The sequence below is a fragment of the Ruditapes philippinarum genome, unplaced genomic scaffold, assembly GCF_026571515.1.
Source record: "Ruditapes philippinarum isolate M1 unplaced genomic scaffold, ASM2657151v2 ctg6674_1_1_1_1, whole genome shotgun sequence".
Classification (NCBI taxonomy): Eukaryota; Metazoa; Mollusca; class Bivalvia; order Venerida; family Veneridae; genus Ruditapes; species Ruditapes philippinarum.
The window spans coordinates 23,990-43,440 of record NW_026862143.1 but is presented as its reverse complement, the minus strand read 5'-3'; the positions used below and the strand labels follow the sequence as shown (position 1 = coordinate 43,440).

At 33.8% G+C, this 19,451-nt stretch overlaps 1 long non-coding RNA gene across 1 annotated transcript in view; it reads left to right on the top strand.

Annotated features, from left to right (window-relative positions):
* Positions 1–146: 146 nt before the first annotated feature.
* The window catches only part of LOC132718091 (uncharacterized), a 43,267-nt gene continuing 23,962 nt past the window's right edge, over positions 147–19,451 (top strand). Inside the window, exons 1-2 of the long non-coding RNA XR_009624041.1 lie at positions 147–271; positions 10,863–11,057. This is a non-coding gene — a long non-coding RNA (uncharacterized LOC132718091). The remainder of the gene's footprint in view (positions 272–10,862; positions 11,058–19,451) is intronic.

Below are 19,451 nucleotides of genomic sequence, written 5' to 3'. Positions count from 1 at the left end.
TGTAAGCATTGAAAACTTACTTTCGTTCCATCAAATTTTATTATTTTACTTTGGCCTTCCAAACTTATATTTTCAAAACTATCTTTCCTCAAAATAATGGGAATAATTTGATATAGTTTATGTGTTTACTTTCCGGAAGTGAATGTTTTTTTCTGACGGAAGTGTTGCTAGGTCAATGTTGTGGAAATGATAATGCGATGACAAAGAATCCACTATTTATTGATTTTTGAGTTATATTTTAGAGACTGTACTATTCAGTCTAAAAACCATGGTGAGAAAATTTTGTTTTATATTTTTCTAAATCATGGTCTCTATATGTCTGGTTTATAGTACGTTAAGTGCTCTTTTATTACTTAAAAATCAAATGGATTTCTGTTTATTTGATTAATAATAATATCAATTGATCAAATATTCAAGCATGCATGTATTACATTTAAAATTATATTTCAAATTGTGTGAGACGAACAAATATAGATTTACGATTTCTTGTTATTTTTGTCTTTGAGAATATGGTTAAAACGGTAATAACCCCATTTTTATTTTAAACACAGACTTCCCGAAAGTTGAAAAAAACTGTCAGACATTCTGTCTGACAAACCATGAAAATCTGTCGGACCGAAACAAAATCTGTCGGACCAAATAAAATTGATCAAAATCAAAGAAAAACTTGTGTTTGTATTTCTAAGACACTTTTTGTCTTTTATTTTTTCGCCGTAAAAATCGGCACTATCCGTACAGCGCATTTTCATCTTCTCCCAGTCATACACCAATGATTCATGGTTCTGCTTCCATTTTTCATGAAACTTTGTCTCAGGTCTATTCTTTTCATCCTTTTATTGCTGTTCTGCGCACTCTTCTAACGTAGATTTTCGTTTTTTTCCCAGGTTTGGCACCTTTAGCGACGCCATTTTGTATACATGCGGCTTGGATAAAAGCCGGACAGTCGGACCGATCCGGAATAAAAAAATGTCGGACCTGATCAAAATTTATCGGACATGTCCGTCGGACCGACGTATTTCGGGAAGTCTGTAAACATATATCTAAATTCATAATTCATTCTGAAATATGCATTATTATTAAATATTAAGTAATTAAATGGTAGTGTGTGCCCTAAAAAATGTTCTATATTAAATATCTAATCAAATTATCAACAGTGTTTTACATAAAGGACTGGCACACTTTAAAGTCTATTCTGACAGACTGTGTTCGCAGTTATTAGTTTACTGGGTCGTACACATATACTATTTTGATTTTGAGTTAATAAGATTGAGAAATTCATTTACAGAAGTAAACTTTGTTCTAAAAGTTTACTTAATGAAGTGATGGCTTCTCAATCCTATGGCAAAAGTAAATAACTCCGGCAATCTCTTGGAATAGCCACCTACAGATGTTTATCACTATCTATAGTTAATACAGTACTTTACTACAAACGGAATGGAATATTTAGATGAACATCGACCTCAGGTGCTTGTCTATAGACAATATTGTTCCAGGAATAATGACAGAGATCGAAAATGCCACTCGTCCACTCATAATTACAAGTAGAATTTAAGAGAACTAGATGCAGGACAAGTAAAAAAATGTTACCTGCACATTGGATTTAGAAGCTACTTGTCCTGCAGGAAAGCTAGCTCAGGTTCCGCACTTAAAGAATCCAAGTCACTGGCAATATTCAAAACTTAACATTAGTAAGGGGCAAAAAAGTGTTGAGACAAACAATCAGACATATATAGAGGAAATATTATTAAGTTTAAGATTTGTCTAATTCAGCTTAAGATATCAGGCAAACATCATGTGTCAGTTTTGAACTTTTCATTTTCATGTCGGTCTTTATAAAAAATTTCTAGCATTAATTTATGCATAATAAAAACAAGAATAAACCCCTAAAAGAAGTTGTTACTAAATGATTTGAATGATATATGCCATATTGTCAGAATTTACTTATTTTGTCTGCAGTGCCAGTGGATTTGTCCAGCCCATTTATCCAGGAAAGTGACTGACTAAAAATCGTTCAATTCTCTATAGATCTGCTTTTTCTAACAATCCCCTGCACATAATATATATTAACGAAATGTAGGCCAAAGAAAATTCAGAGCAAATAAAATTTATTAGGGATGCATGGTTCATGCCACCTCCTCCCCCCCCCCCAACCGTCATTAGATGGTCACTTCTTCACCTCTTGTATCCAGGCAGAAAATATATATATGGCTTCATGAATATTGCTTTACATCATAATTCATATAAATAACCCTTGAACTGTTGCAGTGCTTACATGTAAGTATTTTGTATTTGGTTTGCTTGAATTACAGTAGATGTTGGATGATGTCGGAGACATGGTACTGTTCGAAAACTTGCATTCTAGTAAATACATGTATACAATTTGCCAAAATGTATCAGGAATTTTGTTTTGGTCTTATATTATCAATTATATGTTATAACTGGCAACAGAAAACACAATGACCCTTTAAAAATGTTTTCTTCATCTGTTCATGACTTGATTTTGTTTTAGAGTATTTGAGAATTTATATTAGAAAGAAGAAAAAAAACAGAATACATGCATGTACCTGAGATAGTGAGATTTTCTTAAGAATAGAACTGAAACTTTTTTTAATACATTGTATTTGTACAAAGAACATCATCACATTGTGGCACAAAATATAATAAATTAAAATATATATCAAATATAAGTCACATACAATAAATTGTAAAACATACAAGTATTATAATAGTCAAATGTTAGCAAAGTAAAAGGTATTCATCATTGTTTAACATACAAATACAAATTGTATTACCAATGTAAAGCATGTTTTATCTTATCTTAACAAGATAACATTGCATAGCTTAATAATTTAAAGCTGTTCATGGCTGAAGAAAAAAAAAATGGACTCATTCCCCTTTCCAAAAGGTCTATATTTTACCCCTTTTGCTGAAGAAAAGACTGTAGATTAGCCCCGCTCAAAAGGATATAATTATGCCCCCATTTCGAAGAAAAGGGGGTATATTGCTTTGCACTTGTCGGTCCGTCGGTCCGTAGACCAAATGGTTTCCGAGTGATAACTAAAGAACCCTTAGGCCTAGGAACTTCAAACTTGGTATGGTGATTGGTCATGACCAGTAGATGACCCCTATTGATTTTGGGGTCAAGGGGTCAAAGGTCAAGGTCACATTGACCTTGTAAGCAAAAACGGTTTCCGATCAATAACTAAAGAACCTTAAGGCCTAGGAACTTCAAACTTGGTATGGTAATTGGTCATGATCAGTAGATGATCCCTATTGATTTTGGGGTCAAGGGGTCAAAGGTCAAGGTCACATTGACCTTGTAAGCAAAAACGGTTTCCGATCAATAACTAAAGAACCTTAAGGCCTCGGAACTTCAAACTTGGTATGGTGATTGGTCATGATCAGTAGATGATCCCTATTGATTTTGGGGTTAAGGGTCAAAGGTCAAGGTCACATTGACCTTGTAAGCAAAAACGGTTTCCGATCAATAACTAAAGAACCTTAAGGCCTAGGAACTTCAAACTTGGTATGGTGATTGGTCATGATCAGTAGATGATCCCTATTGATTTTGGGGTCAAGGGGTCAAAGGTCAAGGTCACATTGACCTTGTAAGCAATAACGGTTTCTGATCAATAACTAAAGAACTTTAAGGCCTAGGACCTTCAAACTTAGTAGGGTGATTGGTCATGATCAGTAGATGACCCCTATTGATTTTGGGGTCAAGAGGTCAAGGTCACATTGACCTCTTGGGTAAAAACGGTTTCTGATCATTAACAAAAGAACCCTTAGGCCTAGGAACTTCAAACTTGGTATGGTGATTGGTCATGACCAGCAGATGACCCCTATTGATTTTGGGGTCAAGGGGTCAAAGGTCAAGGTCACATTGACCTTGTAGGTAAAAACGATTTTTGATCAATAACGAAAGAACCCTTAGGCCTAGGAACTTCAAACTTGGTATGGTGATTGGTCATGACCAGCAGATGACCCCTATTGATTTTGGGGTTAAGGGGTCAAAGGTCAAGGTCACATTGACCTCTTAGGTAAAAACGATTTCCGATCAATAACTAAAGAACCCTAAGGCCTAGGAACTTCAAACTTGGTATGGTGATTGGTCATGACCAGTAGATGACCCCTATTGATATTGGGGTTAAGGGGTCAAAGGGCAAGGTCACATTGACCTTGTAGGTAAAAATGCTTTCAAATCAATAACTTAAGAACCCTTTGGCCTAGGAACTTCAAACATGGTATGGTGATTGGTCATGACCAGCAGATGACCTATTGATTTTGGGGTCAAGGGGTTTGACCTTGTATGTTAAAACGGTTTCCGATCAATTAACTAAAAATGCTTAGGCCTAGGAACTTCAAACTTTGTATGATGATTGGTCGTGACCAGCAGATGACCCCTATTGAGTTTTGGGTCAAGGGGTCAAAGGTAAAGGTCATGACCAGTAGATACTTGATAACCCTTATTAATTGTTTGATCACTGGGTCAGAAGTCATGCATAATAACCTTTTCACATGACTTATTGGCTGCTGATAGGGGGCATACATGTTTTACAAACATATCTTGTTTTATTTTATTCCTGTTTTGTAGTTGATACTTGTGTGTTGTTTCCACAATGCACCAGAAATGGACTGTTTTCTCTGTTTCTAAAATGTTTGTTTTCCTATGTTTTCCCCTGTCATGGATCCTGTAGACATTCCCCCAAAAAAGTATCTCCATGGATCCTGTAGACATTCCCCCCAAAAAAGTAACTCCATAGATCCTGTAGACATCCCCCCCCCCCCAAAAAAAGTATCTCCATGGATCCTGTAGACATTCCCCCAAAAAAGTATCTCCATGGATCCTGTAGACATTCCCCCCTAAAAAGTATCTCCATGGATCCTGTAGACATTCCCCCCAAAAAAGTATCTCCATGGATCCTGTAGACATTCCCCCCCCAAAAGTATCTCCATGGATCCTGTAGACATTTCCCCCAAAAAGTATCTCCATGGATCCTGTAGACATTCCCCCCAAAAAGTATCTCCATGGATCCTGTAGACATTCCCCCCCAAAAAGTATCTCCATGGATCCTGTAGACATTCCCCCCCCCCAAAAGTATCTCCATGGATCCTGTAGACATTCCCCCCAAAAAAGTATCTCCATGGGTCCTGTAGACATTCCCCCCAAAAAGTATCTCCATGGATCCTGTAGACATTCCCCCCAAAAAAGTAAAACACGGGATATAGTCAGGTCAGGTCTTTAAATATTGTGTGTAGTGCATACTGCTTGTTTGTTATTCATGAAAATCAATGTTTTACGGAACAATTAAGAACAGTTCACCATATGCATCATATTTTGTAATTTAGTCATGTTCTTTTCTCATACATTATGATTGATGTTAGGTTAAGTGTTTCAATCTATACACCATAATACTACACTCATGTCAATGAATGGTTGTGTTGCAAAGCACACATTAAGTGCTTTCATTTTTTTTTACAGTAAAGCTTTATTTGTTTTGAAGAAAATGGGAATTAACATAAGTTTTTGTTGTGTTGAAAGTGACAGGTAAACAATATTTAGGTTTGAAGATAAGAGTTTTCTGTGTGTTTTTTTTATTAAAACACTTTGATGTTATTGACTGTAAGTATTTGATTAAATTGTTTGTTTTGAGCATTACATGACAAGAAAATATCTATATTGTGTCTCAAATATATTTTAAAAGTGATTTATTATGCCCCCATTTCGAAGAAAAGGGGGTATATTGCTTTGCACTTGTCGGTCCGTCGGTCCGTCGGTCCGTAGACCAAATGGTTTCCGAGTGATAACTAAAGAACCCTTAGGCCTAGGAACTTCAAACTTGGTATGGTGATTGGTCATGGCCAGTAGATGACCCCTATTGATTTTGGGGTCAAGGGGTCAAAGGTCAAGGTCACATTGACCTTGTAAGCAAAAACGGTTTCCGATCAATAACTAAAGAACCCTTAGGCCTAGGAACTTCAAACTTGGTATGGTGATTGGTCATGATCAGTAGATGACCCCTATTGATTTTGGGGTCAAGGGGTCAAAGGTCAAGGTCACATTGACCTTGTAAGGAAAAAACGGTTTCCGATCAATAACTTAAGAACCTTAAGGCCTAGGAACTTCAAACTTGGTATGGTGATTGTCATGATCAGTAGATGACCCCTATTGATTTTGGGGTCAAGGGGTCAAAGGTCAAGGTCACATTGACCTTGTAAGCAAAAACGGTTTCCGATCAATAACTAAAGAACCTTAAGGCCTAGGAACTTCAAACTTGGTATGGTGATTGGTCATGATCAGTAGATGACCCCTATTGATTTTGGGGTCAAGGGGTCAAAGGTCAAGGTCACATTGACCTTGTAAGCAAAAACGGTTTCCGATCAATAACTAAAGAACCTTAAGGCCTAGGAACTTCAAACTTGGTATGGTAATTGGTCATGATCAGTAGATGACCCCTATTGATTTTGGGGTCAAGGGGTCAAAGGTCAAGGTCACATTGACCTTGTAAGCAAAAACGGTTTCAGATCAATAACTAAAGAACCTTAAGGCCTAGGAACTTTAAACTTGGTATGGTAATTGGTCATGATCAGTAGATGACCCCTATTGATTTTGGGGTCAAGGGGTCAAAGGTTAAGGTCACATTGACCTCTTAGGTAAAAATGCTTTCCGATCAATAACTTAAGAACACTAAGGCCTAGGAACTTCAAACTTGATATGGTGATTGGTTATGATCAGTAGATGACCCTATTGATTTTGGGTCAAAGGGTCAAAGGTCAAGGTCACATTGACCTCTTAGGTAAAAACGGTTTCCGATTCAATAACTAAAGAACCCTTAGGCCTAGGAACTTCAAACTTGGTATGGTGATTGGTCATGACCAGCAGATGACCCCTATTGATATTGGGGTTAAGGGGTAAAAGGGCAAGGTCACATTGACCTTGTAGGTAAAATGCTTTCCAATCAATAACTTAAGAACCCTTTGGCCTAGGAACTTCAAACTTGGTATGGTGATTGGTCATGACCAGCAGATGACCTATTGATTTTGGGGTCAAAGGTCAAGGTCACATTGACCTTGTAGGTAAAAACGGTTTCCGATCAATAACTAAAGAACCCTTAGGCCTAGGAACTTCAAACTTTGTATGATGATTGGTCGTGACCAGCAGATGACCCCTATTGAGTTTTGGGTCAAGGGGTCAAAGGTCAAGGTCACATTGACCTTGTAAGTAAAACGGTTTCTGATCAATAACTTAAGAACGCTTAGGCCTAGGAACTTCAAACTTGGTATGGTGATTTGTCATGACCAGCAGATTACCCCTATTGATTTTGGGATCAAGGGGTCAAAGGTCAAGGTCACATTAACATTGGAAGTAAAAACGGTTTCTGATCAATAACTAAAGAACACTTCGGCCTAAGAACTTCAAACTTGGCATGGTGATTGATCATGAGCAGCAGATGACCCCTATTGATTTTGGGGGTCAAAGGTCAAGATCACATTGACCTTGTATGTTAAAACGGTTTCCGATCAATAACTAAAGAACCCTTAGGCCTAGGAACTTCAAACTTGGTATGGTGATTGGTTATGACCAGCAGATGACCTATTGATTTTGGGGTCAAGGGGTCAAAGGTCAAGGTCACATTGACCTTGTAGGTAAAAAAGGTTTCTGATCAATTAACTGAAAATGCTTAGGCCTAGGAACTTCAAACTTTGTATGATGATTGGTCGTGACCAGCAGATGACCCCTATTGAGTTTTGGGTCAAGGGGTCAAAGGTTAAGGTCATGACCAGTAGATACTTGATAACCCTTATTAATTGTTTGATCACTGGGTCAGAAGTCATGCATAATAACCTTATCACATGACTAATTGGCTGCTGATAGGGGGCATACATGTTTTACAAACATATCTTGTTTATGTACATGTTAGAAGGTATTCAAAGTCTCAAAGTAACTGGTCAAAAAATAAAAGAAAAACATGTATGAATTTCAATTTTTATGACATGTTCTTCAACACTACCTGTAGCAAAATATTTAGACATCAGTTGTATGCCATCATTTTTCACATGCAGTTACTGTAAAAAGTATGCAAACGATAGTTTGCCTGAGAGTTTGCCTGAGTTTTTGACAGCCGTTTGAAATATGTACTGAGAAAATATATGTTGGAAAATTGCCAATTTTATTTATTTATGTTATGTATATTATAATAAGATGCACTTTCAGAAAATATCAATCTTCCACATCAAGTGGCATCAATAGCTTAAACCAATTATCCTCCGGTTTTCTTTATTGAATTAATTGATTTTTAGCTTGCCTGTTTTGAAGAAAAAGCGGAGCTATAATAATCACTGTATCGTCATTGTTGTTTTAGGTAGCCCATTTCTCAAACAAATACAAAAAGGTATCATTACATTTACAGTAACTTGGTGTACTTTATAATCATGATAAGATGCAGTTGTCAGACAAGGGACATAATTCTGAAAAGTTATGGGAGACTTTATGCCCCTGTAAGTTAAAATTTTTGTCAAAATTACCTATTAGGTAATGTGGAATGATTTCAAAACTTCTTATAATGATATCAACATTCAAAACTTCTTATAATGATATCAACATAATAATGCAAATACTTGTTGATTATGACAAGTTATAGAAAGAGCATCAAAACACGAGGCTATCTGATTTGTACGAGAGTGCAGAGCCCCCAAGTATTAATGAGATTGCCAAGTGTTTTAATGTTCTTTCTCTTTCGTATCATAGTCAAACATAAAAATATGTTCCCTGTTGTAACAATATGAAACCTCAGAAAAAGGTAACCAATGAACCTGAATATGATATTTCTATCGCTTTCCCTTTCTCTGCCGTCACAATAAGTAAACCCCAGCAAAAACGAGCCAATCAGTGGGCATGCTTTGGAGTGAGGTAACACATACCTGCACTCCAGTTAACGCACTGTGCATGTATACGATTTAACTCTGTCACATTTTGAACAGTAATGATACAAGGTCCAGTTGTAACATAAAGGAGAATTATTCTTAAGTAAGTAATTTTGGAGTTATGGTTTCAAAGCTATCAACATGAAACTTAGAACACTTGATAATCATGACAAGGAACAGTAACTGTTGTGAGTTTAGGGGTATAACCCTTCAAGCAATATTTTCAGGAGTTATTCTCCTTTTTAAATTAGAATAGTTATTAATAGGGAAACATTTACACTTGACTGATACAAGTTCTGCTGACCTCTCAAACATGTTTAAAACATGTTTGAAAAGTCAGAATTATATGTATCAGTCAAGGGTAAAATACTTACTTTATTTTTAGCAAGACTTTTTGAAGAATAGTCTTGCTGCAATATTTGCAGATATTGGACTATTTCAAAAGTTCTAGATTAATTTAAGACTAGTCTGTTGGACAATTTGCTGTGTTTGACTTCTACATGAACAGTGCAGGAATATTGGAAGGAATTGGCTTGACTATTTTATTGTTATGATTGTAAATCATTAATCAGTACCCTTATTTTAGCATGAAATTTATTAAATATATATTTCCTTTTCTGAACTTAAAAATCAATATTCCCCTTTACTAGACATCGTTGTTCTGGTAAAGATGTCAAGCACACTACTCCATGGACAGTCCTATATGTGTTTCAACTTTCATACAATATGTAAAAAAAATATTATTTTCACTGGCAACATAAGTTAGATTCACTTGGAAAACTGGCAACAGATAATTTTATGGTGGCCCTATACAATTTTAGATTTTATAAATGATTATTCTGAAATATGCCTACAATGTATAATGCCTTGCAAAAGTATTTCTATATGCAAAAGTTGAGTTTCTTCAAATATTAGAAAAGATTTGAAGCCAGATTGAGTTTTTTCGCTGAGTTCTGTATGTAGTTGAAAACACTCAATGCCTCTACTCTTGTTGGTTATAATCCCCAACCAAGGTTATGCTGCTTCAGTTAAGGAAATTGATAGATGTTTTTTTAGCTCTACTATTCGCAGAATAATCGAGCTAATGTAGTCACCCATTTGTCAGCGTCCCTGTGGTTAAGTTTTTGCGTGTAAGCTGGTTTTTTACATAATTATGCCCCTTTTTTGACTTAGAAATTCTTGGTTAAGTTTTTGCGTGTAAGCTGGTATCTCCATAACTACTGAAGGGAATGGATTGAAACTTCATACACTTGTTCTCTGTGATTATCTAAGATTATTGGCACAAGTCCCATAACTCTGATTTGCTTTTTTGCATAATTATTCCCCTTTTTGGACTTAGAAATTCTAGGTTAATTTTTGCTTGTAAGCTGGTATCTCCATAACTACTGAAGGGTTAATTGTACCTTTTCGGACAATTTTATGTATTTGTATAGGTAAGCATTATTATACTCAATGTAACACCCTTGTGACAACTTTTCGAAAAGTCGAGTGTTACTGTCCTCCGACAAGTCAAATGTTTGTACCATTGGTATTTCAGACAAAATGAAGGAGTTTGTGGCTGGCAAACTTGATTGATAAACTTCCAGACTGTATGAGAATATCTCTTCTCTAGGAAAATAATGACTGTTGTAGATTTATATTGTCTTCTAGCTAACATCTATATGTTACTCTGATAATTCGACATTGACCCCATAATGACATTGACTTTCAAAGTCAAATATTGAATTAGAAAAAAAATATGAAAAGGTTTACTTTGGAGGAGCTAATTTCATCATAATTTATTCCCCCACCCCCAACAAGAAAAAAAAACCCTTGCCAAAATATCTAATGATGTAAATTTGATAGTTTACCATTCATGATATACCAACTGGTGTTATATGACGTTATATAACTTGCTGACTTAATTAACAGGTTTTATTTTAATTTTCTCGTTGCAGAAATTATTACCAAGTTTCCACAACATCCCCGTCAGTAGTGATATGAATGCCATGTGTTCAACCAGCAGACGTTATTAAGTTATTAACTAAAAACAAAGTTCATTATTAATGTAGAGGATTTATAGAAATGGAATGTTAGACAAGTTGTACGGTTTCTCTGGGGAGAGAAAGGGTCTTCCTGTTAAAAATTGTAAGGTTAGTATTTGTATATGCACATGTAATTCATCAACTGAATTTCAGGTTTTATTTACAAGAGAAGTTTAGGACTATTTAAAAACATTTCTTTGCTTCTGTTTTTTCTTAAAATAATGTTTTAAAGTAGTTTTACTTTGAAGGGTCTGAATGAAAGGTTTTTGAATAGGTTATGAAGGGAGAAAATTTTAAAACAAAATATAAAAATTTTAAAATTTTTCGTTTTATTTTGGTATTTGTTCCTTTCAAAAATTCTATAGTTTGAAAGGGATTTATTTGTGGTGGTTGTTAGGGGTTAAAATTTATTTGAGGGAAAAGGGGAAAAAATAAGGAATTAAAGTAAATGACTTGTAATTATAAGAAGCGATCTTTTTGTTTTGGGATGTGGGGTTATTTTTTTTTAAAATTTTGTATATTTTTTTTTGGTAGAGATTATTTTTGTTCTATTATATTCTTGCAAACACTTTGGTGAGAGGTTATTTCTGGACTACTAATTTGATCTAAATAGAATTTACATTTATTATTTATAGTTATTTTTGCAAATAATTAAATTTATGGTAAAAAAAATTTTTGAGAATATTTTGAGTTTGACACATTTAGAAGGTGTATTTGATTTGCAAGTAGTTTTATAAGAGGTCATATTTTTCATATCTGAAACAGTATTATTGGAAAGTGTTTTTGTGAAACTTTTTATTTGAAGTATTAATTATCTTTATTGAGCAATGTTTTGTGGCACATTTTTTGACAGTCTTGGATTTCCCATGCATGCAAATATAGAAGTTTAAACAAAAACAACAACAAGTAAGATTCTGCATTTCAATTGTTTAAACAGGTATGTGGGCATCATCTTTGGGGTCAAGCTGCTACTAAAGGGTCACTTTCTTTTTTCCACAGTTGTTATTTGTTAATTTTTAAAAGCTTGTGTTGGACATTTGGCAAATGGTCACTTTATTTGTCATTCACACTGGAACTCAAACTTTAAACTCAAGCCAGTGTTGCCCTCGAAATAAAACTTTATTGTTTGCATGTTTACTTAAAGATTTTAGATTTTGGGAGTCATTTATACTATTTTCATTATATATTTTGTTTATGACAGACACAACAAAAGTGGCTATAATATCTATAAACTGTTAAGCAATAGTTTTGAAACTATGATCAATATACTGTATGATACTGTACATGTACTTTAACAATAAAATTACCTCACTAAAAATGTTGTCTATACAAGTATTATAGAATCAACCAAGTTAAATATGAAATAACAAGATAATACCAGTACATATTTCCTGAGAGAAAAAAGAATACAGAAAACTACTATAGAGGTAACTTCATCATCATCTCATGTTAACCTTGTATCATGTTAAAATACAATTATGTTTTGTAGCGGAGCCAGATTCCAGCACTCTCTATGCATGTTACACACAGGTTCTAGTAACTCCTGTTTCTACGTAATAGAAAGAGCACCGAAACACGAGGCTATCTGATTTGTACGAGGGGGCGTAGCCCCCGAGTATTAATCAGATTGCCGAGTGTTTTGGTGTTCTTTCTCTTTTGTATCATAGTCAAACATAAAAACACGTTCCCTGTTGTCACAATATGAAACCCCGGCAAAAATGAACCAATGAACGAACATCTGAATATGGCATGTCTGTCGCTTTCCCTTTCTCTGCCGTCACAATATGTAAACCCCAGCAAAAATGAACCAATCAATGGGCATGATCTGGAGTGCGGGTAACTGATACCCGCACTCCAGTTACCGCACTGTGCATGTATATGTATACAATTTAACTCTGACACATTTTCAACAGAAAGGTCCCCAAACTATGATACAAATATGCTTATAGCAACCTCAGAGCACTGTCATGATTTTGTTCTTTGCTTGATTTTCCTGAGTTTGTTTTTTACCAGCTTGTGAAATGCTGTTTTGCCCCAGTTTGTAAATTGATTTGAATTGAATATGGATAATAAAATTAAATATGACATACAGACCGTTTGTGAATTTCCAAGATATATTGAAGGTTTTTGTTTTCTCTTAGATTTTATTGTCTTTGAAGCAACAATCAATAACTTAAGTTTCTGTTATTCCTTATTGTAAGATTAAAATAAAAGTTTATGACTCTAGGATTTAGCATGCTTTTGAGAAAATAGAATCTTTAGTATTATGATTGACAATTGATTTTGAGTTTAAATTTATTATCATAAACTTGTTTAATTGTTACTTTGCTAAATGGCTTGGACTTGTACATAATTTAATCTGGACAATACTAGGTTTACTTCAAGTGCTATAAATAGACACTTTGACTTCTTGTTTGACATACATCATGTGAGGAAGCCATCCAGCTGGCTTACGGAAGGTCGGTGGTTCTACCCAGGTGACCGCTTGTGTCTGAAATAATGCCCGGAGGGGCACCTGGGATCTTCCTCCACCAATAAAGCTGGAAAAAATCCACGAAAAATCTCGGCGGGACGCTTCAGGATGGCTGAGTGTACGGTCGCCCATATGGGCTTTCCGGCGACGACCTTAAATAAACACATTAAAAAAAAAGAATGTTTGACATATGCCTTTAAAACCTGAGCACCAATATAAATGACTTGACTATACTGGCCACCTGAGCACTAAAGAGTGACAGACCATTTAATCAATGAGAGAGATTTCAGTATGTCACTGCATGGATATGTGTATATGTGTGAGGTACCAATACTGTCAACTTATGCTTGAACCTAATATTTCGATGGATACTGAATACTACTCCATTCAATTTCAAACCACTTGCCCCTCACTGCTGTTGGTTTGTATAGTCCTCGCAAGTCAATGGATTTAATATAAGAGGTCGGCTGGTAATAAATAAAATATATATGCACTAGGGGCATCTAAGGTCTTTCTGCACCAGTAAAGCTAGAAATTCAACATATGAGATTTTTACAGTGTTGATTCAACTTTAAACTAAAAGTCATTAAATAGGCATCGAACATTAGTCTATTACACAATATCTCAGTATTTATAGTTCATCAGAAAGATTTCTTAACACTAATTTTAGTAGGATTAACGTTAAGTAAGGGACCCCTGGATTTGTAGTTAGCATAGGGATCTTATAATTACTTAATATAGCTGATAGCATGGACAAATTATTATGATATTCTGGATATTAATCTAAGGGTAAAAGGCACCCTTAAAATTGAATATTGTTTTCTTCTAATGAAAAGGTCACTACTTGTATTAAATAATGTTTTATTGTAATAATGGATTTAAATATTTTCACAGAGAGTTAATTTGTAAACATGATTTGCCATAAAAGTAGCAAAAAAATTAAATAAATTAAAGCAAGTGGTATTTTTACTTCTAAAGTAAGTAGTAAATCACCATAACTGTACTAATTACCAAAAGGCAAAAGTCTCAAACAAAAGATAGTTCAGCTATATGGTCAATGAATACAAGATATTTAAGATATAATATATATGTATATGGCCAACAAATACTTTTATGGAAATTTTTACATATTACTTAAACTAAGAATGTGTTTTATAAATGAATAGATAATTTTTTGGGAGGCCTAATGGCCTTAACAGGTATTATAGATCGAACTTACTTCTGTATTAAAACTAAGTGTATTATTTTTATTAATAGCTCATTCGACATACTAAGTCTTGTATCATTAGTACATTATAGAATGAAAAAGTTTGTTTCATGTCATTATCAGTATACTCATTGGTACATTAATGAATGATTTATTGCTTTAATGAAGGGCAGGTTTATGACCTTATTAATAAAAACTAAATACTTTTGTGTGTGTTTATCTTGTACCAACTGTATAAAGTTTTTTTTGACACTTTTACCTCATTTTTCCCCCTATATATGACACAAAACAAATATTGGATATTGGCAGATAATTAGTCCTCCCCCCACCCCCCCTCACAGTCACACACACACCACAATAGAATTTCTCTTTTTGTATTGTTAATGTAATTTTCGTGCATTTACTATATACATATTTGCTTTAAACAGATATAATTAACCGGATATAATTAACGCAATAACATGGCTAATTATGCTATCAGGTGACTGCTTTATCATATTTTAACAAAGCTGGTAGCTGAAAATAGCATATGATATTTACCTACATTTAAAACCAAAAATACTTTAGTTTAAATATATTTTAAACTATTCAAGTGGATTTATTTAAAAGGACTTTTAAGGCATTATAATTATGTAAGTCTCAGTTATTGTAAATTATTTAAAATCAAGAAGTAATTAATTGAAATTTGTCAGAAACTTGAAATAATAATTGAGGTCAAAAACAAGAACAGATTTTATTCTGTGCCATGTTCTATTATTATAGTTTTTTAGCTCGACTATTTGATAAGTATAAGTAGAGCTATTGTAGTCACCCACGTGGGCTTTATGTTAAAATTTTTTTGTAATATTTCAAATTTTTTTAAAACCCTTGACGTATAAACTTTTGAATTTAAATATTTTGGAAAGCCATTATAAATTGGGGGAAATCAAAAAGTGACCTGGCTCTAACTGAAGAAAATTTCATTAATTTCATTTACAGCGGGTATAATTGAAAAAAAATAAAAAAACATTTTTATATGTGCATTTTAATGAAAAAAAAAATTGTTTTCCTCTAATTGTTCCATCTTTAGTCCTGAAAGGTTTTGGTAAGATAAGATAAGGTAATGTAAGGTATAGATAAGGTAATGTAAGGTATAGATAAGGTAAGGTAAGGTATAGATAAGGTAAGGCAAGGTAACTTATGGTAAGAAGTGAGAAGTTTGGCTTTATTGTATAACTTTGAAAATTTTGCTTGAGTTACAGCCCTTGATTTTATTTCTGGTGTTAAGATTTAAGTCAGTGGAACCTATTCCTCATTCAATACAATGTACTCAAATGACCTATATTCTTCTTATTAAAAAAAGACAACTGATCAACTGTCTTCCATATTGTAAAATAAGTCAACTCCCTGTTCTCCTCTCCTCCTCATTGAAGAGTTTACTGACCTATTATCCTCCTTATTGAAGAGTTTTTACCTATGGTGGCATATTTGCACCACCACAATCTAATTAGTTATCTAAGAGCTTAATAAGGTTGATAATGAGCTAATTAGCATAGTAATTATCACTCCTAATTGGTGTTAGGATGTTGCCATAACAACAATACATTATATTGACCTTTCAGCAGCGTTTGTTTAAATGACCTGATTTAAATTTGAATAGTCAAATGTTGATTTTAAGGATATCAAGACAACTGTTTGAAATTAAGGACGTAATTGCATCCTGACCTAAGGTTAGTAAAAAAAATTAATGTGACAGACATTAGTCAGTATATTGTAGTTACAAATTGTACAATATAGTACAAGAATATGATATGTTAGAAATTTACCACTGGAGAAATATGTCAAATCATTGAATCATATTCCTGGTACAACTGACTTTAGTAAAAGTAGATTGTGCATGTAGTTGCTCTGATTTTTACTGCAGGAAAATTAAATTGTTATTTAATTACTAAGTAAAGTAGCAAAATTTAGAATCGTCCACCTTTTATTTCCTGGCAGGATGGCTTATTTGTAGTTCCTGGAATGATGCAGATCCATAAAGATGGGCTGTGGACTAGTGAATAGACCTAAACGGCCTTAATACATGTGTGGCAGAGGCCTCACTCGATGTTTTGTAGAGTTTTATTTTATCCCTCTGTCACTTTTTTTTCTTAATCAAAATGATACGAAACTTAATAAAAAATTAAGTGACAATGATTTTTAACTAAAAAAATGATTGAAAATATTTTTTAACTGAAGATTACGTGATTATTGAAAAATCCTTGAAACTCTCCTTAAGAAGATTGTTCAAATATAGTGATTACTCTTCAATACTGTAATCAAAGAAGGTAAAAAAAGTCTATTGAAGATGTTTGTGTAGAATAAAGAGTGGTCTTCTCTTGAACTTGTCAAGATTAACCAATTATTGATGTAAAATAAATCAAACAAAAATCAAGATAATCTCCACCAGTGCGAGTGAGGTAAAATTGAATACAGTGTATTTTACATGCAAAAGACCATGACCTCAGTGTTCATTTTGAAGTTTTCCAAAACAAATGATGAAAGGTTTTGTCAATATTGTAAGATGCAAAGGGCTATTTAAGATTTTTAGATTGGTATAAGGTCTACAGGTTGCCAAGACAGAACTAAAGCATTTTATCTACCAATAAAGGTTATCCAGGGCATATTGACTTCCTGTCGTTAAAAAAAACCCTTATGAGAGGTTAGTTGAAATCAAATTTGATTGAATGTAACGATTTTTTTTAACGTAGATGTCTCGATTCTAAAAACATTATATTTTCGATGATAATAAAAAACACTGACTTTAGTAAACTGCTCAGATTTTTACTGCAATCTTACAATAATAGTTTACTAATATTACATGTTATTTGTAGAAGAAATCAGATAAATTACTCTGTTACATGGTCTCAAAGCAGTATAAATTATCTAACCATGCTTTGGTCTGATAAACTTATCTTTTAATCAATACTATAGAAATTTAATAGAAAGCAGCTAAAGCACTTTTGTCATATATAATTAATATGTAATAAAGTACTATTTCAGAATGCATGCATATCTGTAAGGTAACTGTAAAAAACTATAATTATTTTTGTTATAATAAGAAATCACAAACAATAAAAAGAGAGTCCTAATCATAATTTTCTGGGCTTTTAAATATCATTTAAAAATTGTGTTGATTTAGGTTTGGTTATACTGGCTGTGGAATACATGTACTAGTAAATACTTATGGTCTTCAGAATATCCTGTCTGATGAAAATAGATCCTCTTTGACAGCTTGCTGTGTCTTTTAAGCTGTTTTTTTTTCTGTTGACATCAAAGGTGACAAATTTAAGGTTCATGTTTCCCAGCAGCAGCATACCTCTCCCAAAGACCCTCAACAGGTCACCAAGTCATCCTAGTGACAGTCCTCAGGATAGACTGAAGAAGGGAAAAAAGATTGTACCATGGCCATGTTGCTTTAAAGTGAAATACACATTATTTTTAACTTCATTATTTTTTATCAGCAAAAATCAATATAATGTTTGGGCTTATTCAAAATTGTAATGATTTTTCCTTTTCTTCAAACAAATTTTAGTCTGAAATATTGATGGAGCATGACTTCATTTTCATGTTAACTTCTTCCTTTACACAGCTGCCAAAGTTCCTCATCAAAACCTTTCTTTTCTCCTCTTATAGATTCTTTTAAATCTATTGAACCTTAACTAGGATAAAGGAAGCATAACAAGGCTAAAGAGGAAAATGTAGAGAAAAGTTGAAAAATAAAGTGAAAGTTTGCCAGATGGCGAAGGGTATGGTAGCATCTGCTTGTTATAATAATGAAATATTAATGATGCGTGTATCTGTAACATCATGTATTTATGCTGGTGTGAATGAGATTTTTTGTTTATTTCATAGATGTTTTGTATCACTTGGTACTTAAATGGTAAATGATTTGAGTAGTTTAAAGAGTTAATGAGTCAATTTTCTTTGTTTTTTTTTTGTCTCATTTTTTTGTTGTTTGAGAGACAACATACAAATAAATGTACTATTGGTAGATACAGTGGTGTAGAAGAAAAGAAAAGTCACGAGAAATTACAAAATTTAATGTACATGTATAAATCTGTTTCTTATCAACATTATAAGTTTGACTGACCATGGACTGAACTTTTTGAATGTATGATATGCTTAAATGAGTATGACATATACAATTGAATTTCTCTGGGTACATTTGATACACCTATCCCTTTCTAAATTTGCTTAAAATTTTAATGAACTTTGCCCTCTAAATTTGCCATAAATTTAAAATATGCCCTCTTGGAAAAAAAAACTTTGTCCTCTTAATTTGCAAAATGTACTTTACCCTCTAAATTTGCAAAATGAACTTTTCCTGCATTTAGTACTAATACAAATGTAGAATGTAGTCCATTTAGTACATTATATCAGTGTCAGGGGTTTTGATGGGATTACCCCCAAATTTTGGAGGTTTCATCAGCCTTACATTCTAGGGTATTCAGACAGTTTCTGCCTACCAGGTACCGTTAGTCAGAGTGGAATTTCTTTTTAATCATGTTGTTGAAGAATATGATTGGATCAGGTTTTGATTGATAAAGAAACATTTTAACACTCAAGTTTTGAAGATTTCACCAACATCATTCTTAGGCCATCTGAACATTTGAGCTACATCACGACAAAACCAACATAGTGCGTTTGCGACCAGCATGGATCCAGACCAGCCTGCGCTTCTGCGCAGTCTGATCAGGATCCATGCTATTTGCTTAACAACCCTATTACAAGTAGCAAAACTGATAGCGAACAGCATGGATCCTGATCAGACTGCGCAGATGCGCAGGCTGGTCTGGATCCA